The sequence below is a fragment of the Schistocerca gregaria genome, chromosome 5 (assembly GCF_023897955.1).
Source record: "Schistocerca gregaria isolate iqSchGreg1 chromosome 5, iqSchGreg1.2, whole genome shotgun sequence".
In the NCBI taxonomy this organism is placed as follows: Eukaryota; Metazoa; Arthropoda; class Insecta; order Orthoptera; family Acrididae; genus Schistocerca; species Schistocerca gregaria.
Window position 1 is genome coordinate 119,986,370 of NC_064924.1, and position 21,539 is coordinate 120,007,908.

Here is a 21,539-nt window from a genome sequence, read left to right on the forward strand (position 1 = left end):
CTCTAGGGAGCCGACGATATTAATAATCTATGCCGAAGCGATCGTGTTAATCCAGATACACTCGGTGAGAGGGTTCAGAATATATCTCGTCTGTTTTTCCTCGCTATGTTATGAAATATACACTGAAGCGCCAAATAAACAAGTATAGGCATGCGATATTTAAACAGACAGAATTCGGCACTGCGGTTGGCAAAGCGTGTAGAAGACAAGTGTCTGCCGCAGTTAGATCGTTTCTGCTGCTACAATGGCAAGTTATCAACATTTAAGTGAGTTTGAACTTGGTGTTACAGTCGGCGCACGAGCGATGGGACACAGCATCTCCGAAGTAGCGATGAAGTGAGGATTTTCCGGTACGAGCATTTCACTATTGTATCGTGAATATCAGGTATCCGGTAAAACATCAAATCTCCGACATCGCTGCAGCGGAAAAAATCCGGTAAGAACGGGACCGTCGAAAACTGAAGAGAACGTGACTGAAGTGCAACCCTCTTGCTAGTTGCTGCAGATTTCAAAGCTGGGCCATCAACAAGTGTCAGCGTGAGAACCATTCAATGAAACATCATCGATATGGGCTTCCGGAGCCGAAGACCCACTCGTGTACCCTTGATGACTGCACGACACAGAGGTTTACGCCTCGACTGCGCCCGTCAACGCCGACATTGGACTGTTAACGACTGGAAACATGTTGCCTGGTCGAACGAGTCTCATTTAAAATTGTATCGAGCGGATGGATGTGACCCATGGTCCCTGCATGTCAGCAGCGGACTGTTGAAGCTGGTGGAGGCTCTGTCTTGGAGTGGGGAGTGTGCGGTTGGAGTGATACAGGATAACTGGTACGTCTAGATACGACTCTGACAGGTGACAAGTACGTAAGCATTCTGTGTGATCACGTGCATGTATTCTTGTCCATTGTGCATTCCGACAGACTTGGACACTTCCAACATGACAATGTGTCACCCCACACGTCAACAATTGCTATAGAGTGGCTCCAGGGACACTCTTCTGAAATTAAAACTTTTCCTAGCCACGAAACTCAGACGTGAACATTATTGTGCATATCTGTAATGCCTTGCAATGTGCTGTTTGGAAGAGATCTCAACCCCTCGAACTCTTACGGATTATTTGACAGCCCTGCAGGATTAATGGTGTCAGGTCCCTCCATCACTATTTCAGACATTAGTCGAGTCCATGCCACTTCGTTTAGTGGCACTTCTGCGTGTTCGCGGGAGACATTCACAATATTAGGCAGGAGTACCAGCTTCTTTGGCTCTTCAGCGTAGAAGAGTAAATTGTCAACCAGACTCTACCATTTTGTCTTCGAGAGTTACGTAGCTTAGACTGGCGCCTACGACTACCACTTTGTAAGCTGCATTTCGCCAACAAATTACTCATCTTGTCCGGCGGTCTACATCTGCAGATTAACATCTTATTGTTTCATTAACCTTATTAAGAAGGCTATATGAATTTTGCAATTACTAGTTTATGTGTAATAGCCGTGTGTCTATCTTAAGATAAAACCAATCAAGGAGCTGAATGCTCATTGTTCGATTACACATCTGTTGTAATTCACTATTCCGGAAACCGGCATCGGTGGATAACTGCCTATCTTACAAATTACAGGGCCAACAAAAACTTTGTTTTCAGTACTTAGTATAGCTACTGACCGAAATTAAAAATTAAAAATTCTGTCATGATCTATTCATTATGAGGTATGATCGTATGTTAAAAATTTAAGACAGTAAGACAAACGTTACTGTTAGAAACAATGTGTTTGTGCCTCGCTAAATTTTCGCCGTCGTTCAGTCACTCATCAGCGTCATGAGTAGCGTTTTAATTTTTCACACTGCCGACTCTGGACGTATCACAGTTTGCAGACAGTATCCATATTACCGCTGGCTCTAGTTTCAAAATTACGTCGTCGTACGGTACATAGTTCAGGGTATATGACGTCATAGACACTGAGATGCAAAGAAAAGAAGCTTTTGCTGAAAATGGCGCCCAGTGAAATTTCAACATCTCTCTTGAAACTTTAATTTATTACTTATTTTCTACCGCCTCTATTTGCAAAACAGTTTGCAGCCGGTATCTACATATATCACTAATTGTACCTGCAAAATTATATCAATGTGTGACAACACATACTTCAGACACTATGACGTCTTAAATATTGAGATATATAAAAAAACTAGTTTGCGCTTAAAATGGAGCGCAAATTATCCAGGTTATAATCATCCGCTGTTTCATAACGAGCGTGTTCGTCGACTTGCAACAAACTTAGAGCATAATTCGAAATCATTTGTAAATTTTTTCTCGCTTGCATGTTTGAAGGCAAACATTTAACGTTTTAACTTCCTTGTACAATAATCAGTTGTTTAAAGATACATGCGAGTTCGATTGTTTACTGAATTAGTGGTTTTCTGGTACTTACTACGATCGTGTTTCTTCGTGAGAGTTTTTCCAAAGATTATTTTCATTTTTTATTACAACGCACAATTTCATTTTATCAGTCGTAAACCGGTGCAGATAAATATTTATACTACTAGGCATAAAAGCAGTCATTCTTTCCACAATCCACACTTGCAAGTAGTACTAACGACAGAGGTAGAGGGGAATCAAAGAAGAACTGTGTGACTCGTCACGTTTGTTTCCAAGTGGCAGTGTTCAAAGAAACCTTGAACAAACTCTAGCGCGAGGCGCTGCAAAAAAGAAGATGAGTATCATGGGGAGCTTTATTCTTACAAGTTGACGTCGGAACGTCAGTAAGATAAGCACATGCGTCTCATGAAACTGCTACGACTGCAAAAATACAGATATCTAGTCTTATACTGATGTGTGCCGGTATCAACGCGCCTCGCGCACCATCCGGGAGTGTTTTAGGGTGAGGTACTGGAACCGGCTTTACCCTTGTTGTATTTCAAACTACCGTCATACAGATCCATGCTGTATTTGTTTTGTATTTCTCACCCTCAGAACACTCAAACTTGACGCACGATTTGTGCTAGCCGAGGCTGAGTAGTAGCATAAAACTATTTCGTTAAACAAGATTCAGTGTGCTCTGCTCGGCATGCGTATTTTGTCTGATCAAGATTACCTTCTGTCTGGGTCAATCAACGGGGAGCTAATCAAGAGTAGCGCAGCTAGGTCAGGAGAAGAAATATGCCTCACAAAGTTTAATTAAGGCGGAAAATACCGTGATCGGTAAAGCAGAGGCTACTGCAGACAGCCACTGAAAGGCTGATTAACTACTTCACCTTGCAGATTTACGTCGGCGTTACTTGCACTTGAAAAGTTTGACTTCGAGGCTGCACCCACGCTCCGTTCCTCTTTAGATTTGCTTCTATCCCGTTAAAACATAGGAAATTCAGTGAACTTTCCGAATCAACGAGCGCGAGAATCGTTCATTTTAATGAAATCTAGTGTGTTATTGAACTCAACTGCATAAATATGGCCGTTTAGTGAGCACTTTCTCGAGTTTAAAGAGTTTTCACATAAAAAATTCAAAGGCGTCATTTTTTAGCACGCCCTCTTACACTGAAAGGCCAAAGAAACTGGTACACCTGCCTAATGTCGCGTAGGGCCCCCCAAGAGCACACAGAAGTGCCGCAATTCCATGTGGCATGAACTCGAATAACGTCTGAGGCAGTGCTGGAGGGAGTTGACACCATGAATCCTGCAGGGTACGAAGTGGTGGAGATCTCCTCTCAACTGCTCGTTGCAAAGCATCCCAGGTATGTTCGATAATGTTCATGTCCGGGGTATGTGGTGGTCAGCGGAAGTGTTTAAACTCAGAAGGGTGTTCCTGGAGCCACCCTGCAGCAATTCTGCACGTGTGGGGTGTCGCATTGTCCTGCTGGAATTGTCCAAGTCCGTCGGGATGCACAGTGAATATGAATGGATGCAGATGAACAGATAGGATGCTTACATACGTGACAGCAGTCAGAGTCGGATATACACGTATCACTCCAACTGCAGACGCCGCAAATTATTTCAGAGCCTCCACCAGCTGACATGCAGGGTCCATGGATTCATGAGGTTGTCTCCATACCTGTAGATGTCCATCCACTCGATACAACGAGACTCGTCCGACCAGGCAACATGTTTCCAGTCATCCACAGTCCAGTGTCAGTACTGACGGGTCCACGCGAGGCGTCAAGTTTTGTGTTGTACAGTCATGAAGGGTACACGGGTGGTCCTTCGGCTCCGGAGGCCTATATCGATGATGTTTCTCTGCATGGTTCGCATGCTGACACTTGTTTATGGCCCAGCATTGAAATCTGCTGCAATTTGCGGAAGGATTGCACTTCCGTCAGGTTGAACGATTCTCTTCAGTCGTCCTTGGTCCTGTTCCTTGCAGGATCTTTTTCCGACCGCAGCGATGTCGGAGATTTGATGTTTTACTCGATTCCAGATATTCACGGTACATTCGTGAAATGGTCGTACGGACAAATCCCCACTTCCTCGCTACCTCGGAGACGCTGTGTCCCATCGCTAGTGCGCCGACTACAACACCACGTTCAAAGTCACTTATATCTCGATAACCCCTCATTGTCCGCCCCTGATAGCTGAGTGGTCAGCGCGACGGATTGTTACATCTAACAGCCCGGGTTCGAATACTGACTGGGTCGGAGATTTTATCCGCCCAGGGAATGGGTGTGGTGTTGTCCTTATCATCGTCATTTCATCCCCATCGACACTCTAGCCGCCGAAGTGGCGTCAACTCGGAAGACTTGCACCGGGCGAACGGTCTACCCGACGGGAGCCTCTAGCTCAGTGGTTCCCAACAGGTGGCCCGCGTACCCCAGGGGTCCGCGAGCTATGCCAGAGGGGTCCGCAAGATGCTATTAGAATAAAAAGTATATTAAATATATTTCGTATGATTTAGTTTTTGTTTTGGCTGCTTCCTGCACGAGCAGAGCTTTAGCGAACGCTAAATTCTGAGTCTAGCGTCTTCCTAGAGCCAAGTGAAACTAGCACACTCTATTTTTTTAAGGAGTTTGTTATGCTGAACACCCTGATTTGAAGAAATAGATTTTGAGCAGTAATTAAAAATTTTACAATAACAATGAGGGCTAAATTGAAAAACTTTTAAGTTCAATATTTTTTCAATAATGAATATGTCAACGTTTTTTCCAAGCACCAAAAATAGAAAATGTATAAAAAGATTCTTAATTTGGCTTTTTTAGGTACTTGATACTGTGAGATGACAAGGTACCAATCACACTCGATGAGGGGTCCTCGAGATAATTTAGTAGGGAACCTCTGCTCTAGCCACACGGCGTTTCCATTTACCTGTCATCGTAGCAGCAGTAAACGTTATAACAACTGCGCCAAATGTTTTTTTGTCTTATACAGGTGTAGCCGGCCGCAGCGCCGTATTCGGCCTGTTTACATATCTCTGTATTTGAATACGCATACCTATACGAGTTTCCTTGGCGCTTCAGTTTATGAAGCAGTATATCCCCAGTAATCTTTGGTTTTAATGAAATCATTCGCTCATTTACAAGTGACGAACATCTCACAGGCAGGGACGATGTGGAGTATAAGTTTCGTATCGTACTGTCAACCTCTTCAGCGTGTAACACTTCCGTCTGTGTACAAGCAAACGAACTCCAAGACGACAGATTACTAATATGTAACGATTTCGTGAGTTCTTTTCTGTACTTATTAAAACTAACGTGGGGGAAACTGCGAAGTGTGTAACGCGAAAACATCCTAAGGCACCTGAGGACATCAAAATATCCGCGTAAAGGAATCTGTGTCCACTGGACATCGCGCCATATTGTGTATAAGATGCTTGCCAAAACGTGCAGCAACTCACATCTCAAACACACTGTCATTACTATCTATTGCTTGCAGTGAAGACAAAGCCAGAAAGATCAGCTCTATGTAATCAGCACATCAACTTCAAAGGGAATTGGTACTCAGGATCCCCCTGTAACACATAGCTCATATGCCTTGATTTCGTAACTCTGGTCTCAAACGGAAGGAGATTATGATGATAAGTAGGTTAAACATAGTGTACGTGTCTGCCTACAAAATGAAAAATCTGTTATGTTTCATTCTCACTCTCAATTGTGGCTGCTTTTCCTTTTTTTTTAACTGTGTAAAATACAACAAAGAGGGCAAGAGCTGCACGGAGAATTCAATGTTGGACTCTACTTCTCACTCCGATTTCTGAATTATCAAAGTCGAAAGCATGTTTAGATGTTCATTACACTTTTCTTGATATTTTAAATATGCTTTTGTTACCTTCAATTTTACTGCGAGGGTTACCCAGAAAGTAATACACCGCAATTTTTTCTTCAACAGTTCTTTACTGAACACAATGAAAATTACACACATGAAAGAATGGTGTTTTATCTACACATCCTATTTTTCCACGTAATCTCCACCCCATTCTATGGTCTTCCTCTAGTCCGAAAAAAGGGCGCGTGTGCCCTGTCGATGCCAATCCTTGTCCTGGTGGCACATCCAGTGCCTCACTGAATGAATCACCTCCTCATTGTCCTCCAAATGTCTTCCACGAATGCCATCGTTTAATGGCGAATGACATCAGACCGCTGTAAACATGTGAGGCGTGACGGCTGTGGATGGTCTCCCCGATCGCTGCAAATCGTGGAGCTCCGCCGAACCGCATTCTGATGAACTCACCCTCCATACCCAGCGAGTAACTGTATTTCTGTCGACAGGAGGTGCTCCACAGCCTCTGCGCAAACGTCTGTGAATATTTCCCCCTCTTTCTTTCTCTGCACTGAGATATTCAACGATGGTACGTTGCTTGTAACGTACGTCACCTCCAGACGTCATTTGTAAACTGTCTTGCAGCTACGCTGTCAGCCGAAAGTGACGAAATCTTGGCGCGCTCACTCAGGAGACTTCAAATAATACATGCGTAACTTTTCGCACTCATAGCATTGTTTTCGGCTGAGAAAAGAAATGCGGTGCATTGCTTTCTGGGCAGTTCTCTTACTTTATGGAAGAGCTTAATTTTGAATCACACGATATTCAGTGTCATTATATTTACTATGATAAATTTTAGAGATATTAAATTTAAACAGTTCAGTATGTTCTTGTCATGAATATAAAGGAATTTCAATTCGGTTTTCTCGTACGTATTCAAAATTTGTACTCAATTATAATCGGCCATTGTCCTTAGTAATTTTAAATAAATAAATGAAAAAGTTTGTTCTAAATTTTACAAGCTGCTAAGGTAACGTTGTAGTTACGACACGCTAACGAGAACTATAGTACAACTAAAAGCAAGTGTTTACGTAATCTAATTGTTAATATTCTTCAAATATTATTGTGTTAACCGTTTATAACTTTTTTCTATGAAATAACTGTTTTTGTTTAATCTGTACTATTTTATTTATCATTCAATTCCTGTTTCATATTATTCGAACAACACATGTATTCTTAGCAGACCAGATTTTTTTTTCTTTTGAACTCATGCTTTTATTCATTTCAAGTTGTGTCAGCCAAGTCACATGTTTGCTGACAGTATATAATGTCATTGTACTTACGTGGTATCATCCGAAAGGAAGTTACGCATGTCGTACCATGCCTGGACTATTGCACGAGATTGGAATGGTGTATTGTCACAAGGAAGTACACGGTCCGAGATTTCCTGCAGACATAGTTCTGCTGCGGTCTGGATGGGACTGTGCTATTCTTGTGGGAGAAACATCTAACTTGCACACAGACTGATGAAAGGCATTTTTATTTGTGTGTATAACGAGAAGGGTGCTTGTTGTTTACATTTTTTAATAATAAAAAAATATAAAAATTACGCACCCTTCTCGTTATATACATTATAACAGAATGCGTTTTCAATGAGAACGAACGTACTAGTTGAAACTAGACTATACTTTATTACAGCTGGAATTTACTGCTGTTCGAAAATGAATGTCAGTTAGAACAGGTTTTAACTACTCAGAACACCTGTAGACAGGATGATTCTGTTAAAACTGTTTTGAATCAGGTCAGGAATCATTTAGCTTACACGTGAAGCATTAGAGTGGCTCTGATTGGTAGCGCGGCGTCGCATGAGGCTCGTCTCACGTGTGTTATAGGTGAAAATTGAGACGCTATATCGCGTGTGGCGCGGCGCAGCGCGAATTTTTGTAATTTCACAGGTTCCAATGGGACCGCATAAACTGCGACGCGACGCGACTGGGACGCGACACGCGCCTGCGCCAGGTCGCGCGGCGTTGTAGTTGTGGCACAGTTTCTCGGGCCGCGCGTCGCGCATGCCTCGGGAGCACCGTGGGATATTTGAGGCGGTGAGCGGAAAAGTAGTCCGGCCATATGCTCACATCGGAACGGCGCATATGAGCAGTGGTAGTATTGCCCATACGATAAATTTTGCCTTACTGTGTACTAAATCTTATTGCCTTTGTGAAGTGTTTCGTTTTTCGCCATTTAAACGTTCCAGTTTTTTTTCGTTAGTACATTATACTTTTCTGTTATTTGTATCTGTATGGTTTTGTTTTGTTTTGTTTTTCTTCTGTCAAGAAAGATGCATACTTCAGTAACTGATGAGCTATTGGCCGCTGGAATTGTTATCATGTGCCTCCGCGATGTTTTCATATCGCAAGAAGGGACAGAGGATAGAGAATAAGGAAGCAAGGAATATTATAAAATCATGTGATTAAGAACCAAGGGAGGAAAGTAAAACCAGATTATCTTGTCACTGCCTAGCATGCCGGCGCATATTATAAAATCATGTGATTAAGAACCAAGGGAGGAAAGTAAAACCAGATTATCTTGTCACTGCCTAGCATGCCGGCGCATCTGTACGGTCTGTTACCAAAATTTGGAAAGATATAATCTCCACGGGTGTGACCTCTTTGTGCTCCTGGTAAAATGCGTCCTAGATCTGAAGTATGGAAGTCTCACTGTGATGAATTCGATATGGATGTAATAATGTAATACAAGACACTGTACTACATGCATGTGAACATCACATTTCCACTGCAAGCTAGAAACATTCGAAAAGCAATATTTTAATTGGTTCGCTGTGATGAGAGAAAGAATTTCAATTGTTGCATGCATATTATCAGCGTTAATAAACTAATTATATACCAGGCTACACAAATGAAGAAAATGGTCGGTATTATTACGAAAGTAAGAATATTCTAAAGGAGTGTCATGATTATACGTATTTAATTTGCTCAAATGTACTGCTGACAAAGGCAGATGTACTTTCATGACAATGTTTTTCGAACTGCAACTCACAAGGCACACATGGCTAGCTTGTTCATTGCTGTCGTGCGTTATCCTCCGCTGCTGACAATACACTGACCATTGTGCTGTGCGACAGATGAATTGCTTATTGCCCGCATCTCGTGGTCGTGCGGTAGCGCTTCCGTGCCCGGGTTCCCGTGTTCGATTCCCGGCGGGGTCAGGGATTTTCTCTGCCTCGTGATAGCTGGGTGTTGTGTGTTGTCGCTAGGTTTAAGTAGTTCTACGTTCTAGGGCACTCATGACCATAGATGTTGAGTCCCATAGTGCTCAGAGCCATTTTTGAATTGCTTATTTTTCTCAATAACAACTATGTTATTCGCGATCACACATTGTCAGTTCGGCAAGCCGTAGGTGAGAAATCAGTATCTGAAGGAACGCTTGTCATTATTTTAAAACTGCTCAGATCAAGAGAAGGAATAAAATCCTTTGGTAAGTTTCCACTCTACTCTCCCAGTGTTAAAAATGCGATGGGTTACCTGAATTCCACTCAAATGCCAACAGAATTGGAAATCTATTTTTGTGTGAGTTGTTAGCCTTTTCTCATTCGAAGAAGCATCACCATTTATGAGTAACGGCCACGTTTCTCTTGGTGACAGGTTTAACTGTACTTCCTTTGTCACAGTGTAATTTGCCAAACTCATCTCACAGCAGCTACTGCCTCAGTAAACAAGTAATTTGCTAACACAGAGCTCAATAGCTTACGAAATATTCCATACTGTCGGTTTGCAGTAAAATAAAACAAGAAATTTCATACTAGGGACTCTTGTTTCGCTAGCTGTCGATAACTCTTAAAAAGTTAGTCACTGGAGTGGAAAAAATAAAAAGGGAAGTGTAAGTACTGATATATCACCGTAGATAAGAAAGTTCCGTGTGTTTACGAATTGGCATCTACTCTCCTCCTTGTGTGCTATCATTTGAAGACGAGAGAGATGTTGCGAGTATTTCATTCTCGCGGGCATGAGATCGGAAGAGAGCGCGCTACGTACGATCCATTTTCTCGAGATCGGAGGCAGATAGAGACCTCCTCCCAAGTCTAAACAAAAATTCAACGTGTCAGGTAAATTTGATACCCAGCAACATACAGTGTAATACGCACCAGACGCAAAATCATAGCGACCCCTAATTTTCGTTGCAAGCTTTCTGAGTTTTACATAGTGTATTACTAAAATGTGTACATCACAATAAGAATGGCCATTAGCGAGAGGATGGGCACTTCGCCACGAAGCTGAGATATAACGCTATAAGTAAGGCAAAATCAAATATTTTCTGTTAATAGTTTCTGTAAAATCGTTTGATTTCGCGCTTCGGTTCTGTGAGCGCAGACCCTAGCCAGTGGGCGCGTGCGAAATAAGGTGTAGGGGTTGCGCTGGACCCGCGCGACTTGTGCAGTGTCGCGCTGTAGTGTCGTGTCACGTCACACGTGCTATACGCGCCTCAGTTTGCGACTAGCCTAGTAAACTGTCGGTACAGCTAAGTCCTCATCACAGGCTGCCCAGTCAAGACCAGTTCTAGTGCGAATCAAAATTAAATTGTGCGCCTGAATACGCAGAATAGTGAGACAGTGTCTCGTCCTCTCTCAACATTACTGAGAAAGCAAATACTTCCGTCGTAAGTATTACTCTTTCTATTCGCTCTGCGTTTATAGTTTCTTAATTCCTCAGTTTCAGATCGATGGTGTTACTGTTCTGAGTCACTCGAATGGTGGCATCAATAAATTCATGGAAGTTGTGTAAATGTATCGTCTGTGTATGAGATATGTTTCAACGAAGCTGTCACTAGTTTGCACTCGTTCCATTACACACACACGTTACATGGCTTGTGGAGTCCTTTGTTGATACTATCGCTCACCGAGACGGATGTGTACTTAAAAACTACGTTGGGTAGTGGTTGCTGGAGCGTGACATGGGTACAAACTGTGGTGCACAACCAAGACACAGTTCAGGTAATGTGGTGTAATTCCCAAACGGTTTCTCGCTGTTGCCGAAAAGCATTATGGGAACGACTATTTTTAGAGAGCCGAGTATTTTAAAGCCAAATAGTGTGAAGGCATCACGCCTTAATTTTTCGAAACGAGGGGCAGCGTGGTCACTGTGACACGTATAATATGTGAGATTTGTTTATATCATAACTTCTTATGTGGTCGTTCACTGTGGCGCTTGATTGAGATCTCTTGGTAGCCGAACGAGAGAATACGATTTGCAGTACACTGTTATGCGAATTGTTACGTTCAGGCATTTTTGTATTTTCTTTAATCAGATATTTAATTACTATTAAGGTTGTCACATTACGCTACCGTCTTCAGCAGTAGCTTACAGATGTACTGCATCCTAGTGAGACGTCATTCCCATATCTGGAGATAGCGTGAGCAGCAATATGCCGCGACATGTGGAGGTTACAGCTAGTCTCTGGTGTGAGGAGCAGCTCAGTACGCGGCAAGATGACTTACAAGCTGACACACAGACCGGGGTTACTCCGATCAGCTCCGAACGGCAATAATGCGAAATGCAAGTCTTAATGACGATGAGTAATGTTTCATAAAGAATAACTGAGCAGGGAGTCTGATAATTACAGGTCGTAATTGTAGTACTGTTACTATACAGCAATCTTCTGCGTTTTCGTAAAGAAATGGCAAGAACAAAGTTAGTGTTCTGGCGTAACCACGAACGCCGGAATGAAGATGCGAAGTGAAGGACCCGGAAAGGCAGTGAAGAATCGGTGGCCAATGGTGCGCGGAATCGAACCTCGCAGCTCCAGGCGCGACCCCTGCAACAGCTGCATATACTCTATGTGATCAAAAGTATCCGGACACCTCGAAAAATATTCGTTTTTCCTATAAAGTGCGTTGTGCTGCCTCCTACTGCCAGGTACTCCATATCAGCGACCTCAGTAGTCAAAAGACATCGTGAGAGAGCTGAATGGGGCGCTCCGCGGAACTCACGAACTTCGGACGTGCTCAGGTATTTGGGTGCCATACGTCTGTACGCTGGATTTCCACACTCCTAAACATCCCTAGGTCCACTGTTTCCGATGTGTTAGTGAAATGTGAACGTGAAGGGACACATACAGCAGAAAACCGTGCAGGCCGACCTCGTCTGTTGACTGACAGAGACCCCCGACAGTTGAAGAGGATCGTAACGTGTAATAGGCAGACATCCGTCCAGACCATCCCACAGGAATTCCAAACTGCATCAGCATCCACTGCAAGTACTATGGAAGCTAGGGGGAGGTGAGAAACTTGGATTTCATGGTCGAGCGGCTGCTCATAAGCCACACATCACGCCGGTAAACGCCAAACGAGGCCTCGCTTGGTGTAAGGAGCGGAAACATTCGACGAGTGAACAGTGGAAAAACGTTGTGTGGAGTGACGAATCACAGTGCACAATGTGGCGATCCGATGGCAGGGTATGGGTATGGCGAATGCCCCAAGAACGTCACCTGCCAGTGTGTGTAGTGCCAACAGTAAAATTCGGAGGCGGTGCTGTTATGGTGTGCCGGCCGTGGTGGCCGTGCTGTTCTAGGTGCTCCAGTCCAGAGCCGCGCTGCTGCTACGGTCGCAGGTTCGAATCCTGCCTTGGGCATGGGTGTGTGTGATGTCCTTAGGATAGTTAGGTTTAAGTAGTTCTAAGTGCTAGGGGACTGATGACCACAGCAGTTGAGTCCCATAGTGCTCAGAGCCATTGTTATGGTGTGGTCGTGTTTTTCATGGAGGGGGTTGCACCCTTTGTTGTTTTGCGTGGCACTATCACAGCACAGACCTACATTGATGTTTTAAGTACCTTCTTGCTTCCCAATGTTTAAGAGCAGTTCGGGGATTGCGATTGCATGTTTCAATACGATCGAGTACCTGTTCATAATGCACGGCCTGTGGCTGAGTGGTTACACGTAATAACATTCCTGTAATGGACTAGCCTGCACAGAGTCCTCGCCTGAACCCTATAGAACGTATCTGAGGTGTTTTGGAGCGCCTACTTCGTGCCGGGCCTCACCGACCGACATCGATACCTCTCCTCAGTGCAACACTCCGTGAAGAATGTACTGCCATTCCTCAAGAAACCTTCCAGCACTTTATTGAACGTACGCGGGTAAACGGAGATATCCACGACTCAGATATCCACTCAGGACTTGAGACTTGACGCCACAGCTTTACTTCCCGCAGTGACTTTGTCATACTTCCCAAACTTCACAGTGGTCCTTCTCCCCACATAACAGCACTTGCACACGTGGAAGGAAGAATGTTACGGGTAAATGGCAAATCACTTCACAGTCCGCTGTAGAGTGAATATTCCTTGTGAGAATAATCCCCTAGGCTGTGGATAAGATATTTTTCGGTATATTCCTTCTTCTGCGTGTGCTTCTCCTGTATTGTACGCAAGGAAACTTCTGTGAAGTCCAAAAAGTAGAAGAGTGATAGTGGAGTACTGTCATAAAATCAGTAAAAGCAAAATACTGTTTCAATCTTAACTGGAGAATTAACAAAATGAACAATAGCAACAGTTGGACTATTACAGTAACAACATTACGCAATAAAATAAAAGATTCATTTCTTGAAACCACTTAATTTTCTTCCATTCCGACGCATGAGGCTGAAATTTGGCTCAAAGGTGTCTCCAACCTTCCTCTTTAATGACGGAAAAGCGCAGAGACGTGCGACATCACTCTCAGGCTACGTGATGATTCAAATTGGAAGGTGGCGATAAATGTGTAATAAAGACGACAGCTCAGAAGTTCTCGTGAGCTGTAAGGTGTCTTAATGATGTTCCACTGGCACCAAATTTCACAGCAGTTCTTCCCAACCCCATCCAGCACTCGTCACAGGATGGGAACGTCGTGACTCCCCCTCTTCCTTCATTTCACCCCTTCTTTTGACGCCTGAGCGATGGAGGTCAGAGCCGCGACAACCATGTATGAAATCATGTGGTTTTGTTATTGGCGACCGAGGAAAACATTTCAGGCACACCACCACTCAGAACCGCCACAAAAGGTCTCATTGGTTGGTACAAAACTCATCAATGAGACCACCTATTTACTTGTTGAGACCACCTATTCACTTGTGGCGTTGGTACCCATAATTTCGCGGTCCAAAACGGCAGTCTGCAGTGGGATAAGAAAATGACAACGGGTTTTGACAACGTTCGACTGTGCTACAAACGTCTGTCCGAACCCTACTGTAAGGACATAGCGGGGCTACAGCCCCAATGAACGGGATCTGATCCCTTTGGAATGTAGTGCGACTGCAATTTTTGCTCCAGACGGTGGAAACGGTACAGACCATTGAAAACCATTTCACGAAACCTTAACGTGATTCGGAGCAGAAATCTGATTTTACGCTTTTTCATCCCTCCTTTTCTGCGCCCTATTGTAGCGTGATCATGAGGGGCGGGAGGGGGATCCTCCTTAGTACACAAAACGGGTTAGAACACTGTTGCAGAAACAACGAAAAAAAAATGCCAAATTTAAACAGACGCAAAATCACCAAGATTGCCGATCTTTTACAGAAGGTCGAAATTTAGCACGGATTTCAATGCGAGATGCTTATAACAGTTTCCTCAACGAAACTTCGCCTCGAAACCTGGCAGAAAATACAAAGAGATTCTGATCGTATGTGAAGTATGTTAGCGGCAAGAAACAATCAAAGCCTTCTCTGTGCGGTAGCAATGGAGATACTATCGAAGACAGTGATGCCGGAGCAGAGTTACTAAACACAGCCTTCCCAAATACCTTCACAAAAGAAGACGAAGTAAATATTCCAGAATTAGAATCGAGAACAGCTGCCAACATGAGTAACGTAGAAGTAAATATCCTCGGAGTAGTGAAGCAACTTAAATCACTTAATAAAGGCAAGTCTTCTGGTCCAGACTGTATACCAAATAGCTTCCTTTCGGAGTATACTGCTGCTTTAGGTCCATACTTAACAATCATATACAACCGTTCTGTCGAATAAAGATCCGTACCCAAAGACTGGAAAGTTGCAGGTCAAACAAATATTCAAAAAAGGTAGTAGGAGTGATCCACTAAATTACAGGTGCATATCGTTAAAGTCCATATGCAGAAGGATTTTGGAACATATAGTGTGTTCAATATTATGAATTACCTCGAAGGTCTATTGACACACAGTCAACATGGGTGTAGAAAACTTCGTTCCGGTGAAACACAACTAGCTCCTTATTCACATGAAGTGTTAAATGCCATTGACAAGGGATTTCAAATCGATTCCATATTTCTGAATTTCCGGAAGGCTTTCGACACTGTACCACACAAGCGGCTTGTAGTGAAATTGCCTGGTTATGGAATATCGCCTCAGTTATGTGACTGGATTTGTGATTTACTGTCAGAAAGGTCACAGTTCGTAGTAATTGACGGAAAATCATCGAGTTAAACAGAAGTGATTTCTGGCGTTCCCCAACGTAGTGTTGTAGGCCCTTTGCTGTTCCTTATCTATATAAACCATTTGGAAGACAATCTGAGCAGCCGTCTTAGGTTTTTTGTAGATGACGCTGTCGTTTATCGCCTAATAGAGTCATCAGATCAAAACAAATTGCAAAACAATTTAGAAAAGATATCTGAATGGTGCGAAAATTGGCAGTTGACTCTAAATAACGAAACGTGTGGGGTCATCCACATGAATGATAAAAGGAATTATTCGTTAAACTTCGGTTACATGATAAATCAGTATAATCTAAAAGCAGTAAATTCAACTAAATACGTAGGTATTACAATTACGAACAACTGAAATTGGAAGGAACATATAGAAATTTTGTGGGGAAGGCTAACCAAAGACTGAGTTTTATTGACAGGACACCTAGAAAATGTGGCAGATCTACTAAGGAGGCTGCCTACACTACGCTTGTCCTTCCTGTTTTAGAATACTGCTGCGCGGTGTGGGATCCTTACCAGATAGGACATCGAAAAAGTTCAACGAAAGATAGCACGTTTTGTTATTACGTCGCCAGCATCCAGTTACCCGTAGATTGTTCAGCCGCCATTGGAACGGCTGATCGATCATCGGCCACACGCAACGCGGCTATTTGGGATCCGTGGAAGGGAGTACCGATAGAGGTACTCAAAGTACCCTCCGGCACACACCGTCAAGTGGCTTGTGGATTATGGATGTAGATGTAGAATTATTACAGGTCGGTGGCATTAATGTGCAAAGCCAAGGTTGGAGTAGAGCATCCCCCTGGCTGCTGCCAAGGCCCAGATTGCTTTTACAAGTGATTGGATACAAGAAACATTGGACCCCAGACTACGTTTTCAAAATTAAATTTAAGGAGACTTTACGTAGCCACCCATATTTTATTATTTTTTACACGGATGGTTCTAAGCAGGGAGATTTTTTCGGTTGTTCTGTCGAGTTCTCCGACATTTTCCTCAGGATAGGGCTCCCAGAGCAGTTTTCCGATTACTACATGGAGTTCTTTGCCATCCTGAGAGCAACGGAGCAGGTGAGACGGCTACGTGACAAAAAATTTATCGTCTGCTCTGATTTCTCAAAGTGCCCTTCTCGCTCTTGGACAGATGTACCCAGCAAATCGGATGGTGCAATAGTTACAAGCCGCAAAACAAGGAAATCACTTTTTGCTGAGTTACAGGGCACATAGGCATCCAGGGAATTGAACTCATTGCTGCAGCTGCCAAGGAGGCTTGCTCCCTTCCTCCACCTGCTCGCTATTCAGGCCCTCTGCGGGCTGTCACTTCATTTGTCACCAGGAAGTCCATATGTTGGTGGGAGTCTCAGCGCCTGGCATTGAGGAATAATAAACTGGGGTCAATGAAGACACTAGTGCGACCGTGGATTACCTCCTTCCGCTCGCGACGGTGTGCAGAAGTAGCCGTCACTCGGCTCCGAGGGGGACGTTGTCCATTGACACATGGCCTTCTCTTACGTCGGGAGGAGTCCTCAGTACGTCAGAGACGCGGGACATAGAAATCAATACGACATATTTCGACTGAGTGTGTTTTACACGCCTGGGAATGGAAAAAAGAACACATTGACACCGGTGTGTCAGACCCACCATACTTGCTCCGGACACTGCGAGAGGGCTGTACAAGCAATGATCACACGCACGGCACTGCGGACACACCAGGAACCGCGGTGGTGGCCGTCGAATGGCGCTAGCTGCGCAGCATTTGTGCACCGCCGCCGTCAGTGTCAGCCAGTTTGCCGTGGCATACGGAGCTCCATCGCAGTCTTTAACACTGGTAGCATGCCGCGACAGCGTGGACGTGAACCGTATGTGCAGTTGACGGACTTTGAGCGAGGGCGTATAGTGGGCATGCGGGAGGCCGGGTGGACGTACCGCCGAATTGCTCAACACGTGGAGCGTGAGGTCTCCACAGTACATCGATGTTGTCGCCAGTGGTCGGCGGAAGGTGCACGTGCCCGTCGACCTGGGAACGGGCCGCAGCGACGCACGGATGCACGCCAAGACCGTAGGATCCTACGCAGTGCCGTAGGGGACCGCACCGCCACTTCCCAGCAAATTACGGACGCTGTTGCTCCAGGGGTATCGGCGAGGACCATTCGCAACCGTCTCCATGAAGCTGGGCTACGGTCCCGCACACCGTTAGGCCGTCTTCCGCTCACGCCCCAACATCGTGCAGCCCGCCTCCAGTGGTATCGCGACAGGCGTGAATGGAGGTACGAATGGAGACGTGTCGTCTTCAGCGATGAGAGTCGCTTCTGCCTTGGTGCCAATGATGGTCGTATGCGTGTTTGGCGCCGTGCAGGTGAGCGCCACAATCAGAACTGCATACGACCGAGGCACACAGGGCCAACACCCGGCATCATGGTGTGGGGAGCGATCTCCTACACGGGCCGTAAAACTCTGGTGATCGTCGAGGGGACACTGAATAGTGCACGGTACATCCAAACCGTCATCGAACCCATCGTTCTACCATTCCTAGACCAGCAAGGGAACTTGCTGTTCCAACAGGACAATGCACGTCCGCATGTATCCCGTGCCACCCAACGTGCTCTACGATCGTCTCCATGGGAGAATAGCAGCCTGCATTGCTGCGAAAGATGGATATACACTGTACTAGTGCCGACATTGTGCATGCTCTGTTGCCTGTGTCTATGTGCCTGTGGTTCTGTCAGTGTGATCATGTGATGTATCTGACCCCAGGAATGTGTCAATAAAGTTTCCCCTTCCTGGGACTATGAATTCACGGTGTTCTTATTTCAATTTCCAGGAGTGTATATGACGATCTCAGGGTTGAACTGGGTCTTCCACAGGATTTCCCTCTGTTTTAACTGATAACGAGGCGAGTGTTGTTCCTGTATTAAGAGTTTGTGTGGTGTCCGGAATTCTTCCCAAAATACTGAGTGTGAGATCTTAATGTGTCACAGAGTTGGTGGCTCACGTATTATTTCTAAGTCGTCATCCTGCCACGGTTATTTGCCCCTTCTTTAATAACAGCATATTTACAGGCATTTTAACTATATTTTATTTAGTTATCCCACTGTGTCTCGCTGGGATTTTATTACCGGCTTTTCTGAAGCTCATCTTCTTGGGGTTGCTTTATGATGAAAACTTGGGCACCTCAGTCTTGTTGCAACCCTTGTTCACTAACGTACGAGCAGCCCTTAGCGGCTCGCCATCTTACAACTATTCAAGACGTCGCCTTTCCAGCTTCGATCTTTTTCAATATGTGACTTGTAAGTACTGCATATTTTTCCAGTCAGTACAAAGTTTAATTTTATTAATGTATTATATACTTAATATGTTTTACAACAGTTACTCTAATTCTGAAGACGACGCTCATAGTAGCATCGAAACCTGGTCAATTTTGACTTAATGTTTGTGACCGAGGGCATTGTCTCGAAATTTGGTAGAGAATCCGAAGAAATTCTGGTCGTATGTAAAGTACACAAGCGGCAAGACGCAGTCAATACCTTCGCTGCGCAGTGTCGATGGTACTGTTACCGACGACTGTGCCGCTAAAGCGGAGTTATTGAACGCAGTTTTCCGAAATTCCTTCACCAGGGAAGACGAATGGAATATTCCAGAATTTGAAACACGAACATCTGCTAGCATGAGTTTCTTAGAAGTAGATACCTTAGGGGTTGCGAAGCAACTCAAATCACTTGATACGGGCAAGTCTTCAGGTCCAGATTGTATACCGATTACGTTCCTTTCAGATTACGCTGATGCTATAGCTCCCTACTTAGCACTCATATACAACCGCTCGCTCACCGATAGATCTGTACCTACAGATTGGAAAATTGCGCAGGTCGCACCAGTGTTCAAGAAAGGTAGGTAGGAGTAATCCATTTAACTACAGACCTATATCATTGACGTTGGTTTGCAGTAAGGTTTTGAAGTATATACTGTATTCAAACATTATGAATCACCTCGAAGGGAACGATCTATTGGCACGTAATCAGCATGGCTTCAGAAAACAACGCTCTTGTGCAACGCAGCTAGCTCTTTATTCGCACGAAGTAATGGCCGCTATCGACAGGGGATCTCAAGTTGATTCCGTATTTCTGGATTTCCGGAAAGCTTTTGATACCGTTCCTCACAAGCGACTTCTAATCAAGCTGCGGAGCTATGGGGTATCGTCTCAGTTGTGAGACTGGATTCGTGATTTCCTGTCAGGAAGGTCGCAGTTCGTAGTAATAGACGGCAAATCATCGAGTAAAACTGAAGTGATATCAGGTGTTCCCCAGGGAAGCGTCCTGGGACCTCTACTGTTCCTGATCTATATAAATGACCTGGGTGACAATCTGAGCAGTTCTCTTAGGTTGTTCGCAGATGATGCTGTAATTTACCGTCTACTGAGGTCATCCGAAGAACAGTATCAGTTGCAAAGCGATTTAGAAAAGATTGCTGTATGGTGTGTCAGGTGGCAGTTGACGCTAAATAACGAAAAGTGTGAGATGATCCACATGAGTTCCAAAAGAAATCCGTTGGAATTCGATTACTCGATAAATAGTACAATTCTCAAGGCTGTCAATTCAACTAAGTACCTGGGTGTTAAAATTACGAACAACTTCAGTTGGAAGGACCACATAGATAATATTGTCGGGAAGGCGAGCCAAAGGTTGCGTTTCATTGGCAGGACACTTAGAAGATGCAACAAGTCCACTAAAGAGACAGCTTACACTACACTCGTTCGTCCTCTGTTAGAATATTGCTGCGCGGTGAGGGATCCTTACCAGGTGGGATTGACGGAGGACATCGAAAGGGTGCAAAAAAGGGCAGCTCGTTTCGTATTATCACGTTATAGGGGAGAGAGTGTGGCAGATATGACACACGAGTTGGGATGAAAGTCATTACAGCATAGACGTTTTTCGTCGCGGCGAGACCTTTTTACGAAATTTCAGTCACCAACTTTCTCTTCCGAATGCGAAAATATTTTGTTGAGCCCAACCTACATAGGTAGGAATGATCATCAAAATAAAATAAGAGAAATCAGAGCTCGAACAGAAAGGTTTAGGTGTTCGTTTTTCCCGCTCGCTGTTCGGGAGTGGAATAGTAGAGAGATAGTATGATTGTGGTTCGATGAACCCTCTGCCAAGCACTTAAATGTGAATTGCAGAGTAGTCATGTTGATGTAGATGTTCTAATATAATTCTAATATTGCTTTACGACTCCTCTCCTGGGATCAAACGTATTTTCTCAGTTTATTGATCTCTTTCCATAGATTTTCACAATCTTCTTCGGTATCTCATTACTGCCAGGGCGTTGATGACCTAGCTGTTTAGCGCCATCCGCCATCAATCATGATCATCATCATCACCAAACAGATTTCAGTTTTCTCGGCATTATTTATCAGCCTCTTCAACCAGTTACGGGAAAGTGGTAGTGTGACACCTAGACAATGTAACAGAAGGAAAGCAGAAACGACAGAAGAAGAGGAAATTAATGTTCTTGCTGCTGTTCCACTTAATCCATACATTACCTACTGTGCCGTCCCACAAGGAAGTGGCATGAGTCAGACAAGTATCCTACACATTCTCCAACGACATAGGTTTCATCCCTATCGCATCTCTCTACGTCAAGAGCTGCATGGATACGATTATGAGAATCGTGTTAACTTGTATACAAGGCTACTCTGGATGTATCACTTATCGTGCTTAGTGATGATGCCAGATTTACCAACCATGGCCAGGTAAACACCCGAAACATGCACTATTTCCCTGTTGACAATCACTGTCAGCTTCGTCAGGTGAAACGTCGCTGTCCATGGAGTGCAAACTTTTGGTTTGGTATAGTGAACCATCAGCTAATAGGCCCGTTTTTCGTAGATGTAACAGGGAACGATACTAGTATTTCACCCTCCTAACT